This window comes from Mastomys coucha, unplaced genomic scaffold, assembly GCF_008632895.1.
Source record: "Mastomys coucha isolate ucsf_1 unplaced genomic scaffold, UCSF_Mcou_1 pScaffold11, whole genome shotgun sequence".
NCBI lineage: Eukaryota > Metazoa > Chordata > Mammalia > Rodentia > Muridae > Mastomys > Mastomys coucha.
In genome coordinates this window covers 12,807,341-12,809,665 of record NW_022196893.1, presented here as the reverse complement: position 1 = coordinate 12,809,665, position 2,325 = coordinate 12,807,341, and the positions used below count along the sequence as shown (strand labels likewise).

Below are 2,325 nucleotides of genomic sequence, written 5' to 3'. Positions count from 1 at the left end.
AAAAAAAAAAAAAAAAGAAAAGTGGCCTCAAACTCAGAAAACTACCTGCCTCTGCCTCTGCCTCTGCCTCCTGAGTGCTTGGATTAAAGGCATGCACCACAACTGCCCAAAATAATTGTGATTGTATATATTAATTCACACAGATAGAACTAATTTGAATAACTTTTGAGTGTAACATCTGAACTTGTCCAGTAGGTAAGGAATCTTGACCTGGTCAGTTTGGTGGTAGATTTGGTTGTCTCGGTGAGCTTGTTGATGATTGTCAGTTTGTTAAAATAAAAGTAGATGATAGGAGCCCATATATGATTGCTTTGCCCTTAAAGTCCAGAAGAGGGCATTAGAGAGCAGTTGTCATATGTTAATGTACACTTCTGTCTGTACTTAGTTGGTTTCTTTGTTGCGTTGCTAGAGTGTGGTGATTTGGATGTTTGTTTGCTTGACCAGGGTTCTTTGTGTAGTCTTGACTGTCCTGGAATTCACTCTGTAGACCCCAGGCTGGCCTTTAACTCAACAGAGATCTGCTTCCCAAGTGCTGGGATTAAAGATGTGTCGTCACCACCTGTCTAGGGGGTGTTCTGAAATTGGGTCTCATCTATCCCTGACTGTAGCATGGGTATGTGTGTGACCAGGGTATGTGTTATCTCAGTTATTGATAAATATTTTGTAATTTATCTGAAACAGCTTCTGGTCCAGTTTGACTCTTGTGTGTTTCCCTGTAGACGGAGGCTGATGTGAATCCGAAGGCCTATCCCCTCGCAGATGCCCACCTCACCAAGAAGCTGCTGGACCTTGTTCAGCAGTCGTGTAACTACAAGCAGCTTCGGAAAGGAGCCAATGAAGGTAAGACTACCACAGGGTGCTGCGGCGCTGAAGGCTCCTGTTTTCAGCCGGTCTCAATACCTAGTTTGCAAGAAGGACTAGATTTGGGGATCTTTTATTTTCTCTTTCACTTTCTTCTGTTTCCGTTTATTGAGACACGTCTTGCTGTATTCCCAGGGTGGCCTCAAACTCCCCAATCCAAGCAGTTCTCCTACCTCAACCTAAGTGGTTGGGCACCTGTGCATCCAGAACTTTGTACCCACCCATTTGGCATTAAGTTGTACCACTCTTCAGAACCATCAAAAAGAAAGGCATTTTAATGCTTTTCAGTCTGTGACATTGTGGGATTCATGAATTTCAGTGGTTCTCAGATATATCTCGTGTGTGTGTGTGTGTGTGTGTGTGTGTGTGTGTGTGTGTGTGTGTGTGTGTGTAGAGAGAGGGGGGGGATGAATTGCAGAGTGAGGAGTTTCGTGTTTGTTTGTTTGGGAAAGCCTTATGAACACAAGCTGGCCTCACATTTACTGGGTAGCCTGATCCTCCATCTCTGCGGTGCTAGCATTACAGATGTATACTACCATGTTTGACTGTGGTTTTGTTTGTTTGAAGTACTTATACATGCTATGGTATTTATATCCAAAGAAGATAAAGAAAAGCAAATAGATTTTTGTAGAAGAGCTGTTTTGGTTTGAAGATATTGAATGAAATATTATGTTTGCCATTTTGAGATTTTAGGGAATCAATGAAAAATGAAAATTGCTTACTTTGTCGTTGGCAGAAGACAAAGCAAAGTACTTCCATGGCTCTGTTTTGCTGTTTCCTCCATTCTTGGAGCTCACATTATAGCAAAGGAAGGTGTGGGTGTGTGTCTGGTAGTCAGGTGTGCTGTCACAGAGAATGGGAGTGTTTGGGGATCTTTTTGGATTGAATCTTCTGAGGAAGTGACATGTGAACAGAGAACTGAGGCCCTGGTGACAGACAGGTTAAAGCTACAGAATAATACCCTAGTGCTGATAGATCCTTACGGAGAGACAGAGCTGTGTGGGTGAGAGATGGTGGTGATTTGGACGAATGTGTATCACAGGAAGAAGTTGCTAGATTGGGGGTTTAAGGTTTGGGAAAGACATTGAGGGTTAAGTAATTGGTCAGTGTTTGGGCGCCTTATTACATATCAGGGCTGCTCCAGGCAGAAAATTGCTGTTCTTAAGCTTTTTGCTTTAGTTTTTGAAACAGAGTCTCACTGTGTGGCTTTGGCTGTCCTGGAACTCATGTCTAGACCATGTTGGTCTCAAACTGCTAGGATTAAAGGCATGTCCCACCTCACCTGGCTTTTTCTACGCACTTGTCATTTTGGTGCACCTGTTAGATTTCCCTTGCTTTGTTGTGACTGCTCTCAGCAAACCTCAAGTCATCTATTGGCTACATGTTCTATCTCCACAGCAACCAAAACCCTCAACAGAGGCATCTCTGAGTTCATTGTGATGGCAGCAGACGCTGAGCCCTTGG

General features: G+C 43.4%; 1 long non-coding RNA gene across 1 annotated transcript in view; it reads left to right on the top strand.

The window, feature by feature from the left end:
• Nucleotides 1–2,325, top strand: part of LOC116081616 — a 4,966-nt gene extending 2,641 nt beyond the window's left edge. Inside the window, exons 2-3 of the long non-coding RNA XR_004114934.1 lie at nt 720–840; nt 2,260–2,325. This is a non-coding gene — a long non-coding RNA (uncharacterized LOC116081616). The remainder of the gene's footprint in view (nt 1–719; nt 841–2,259) is intronic.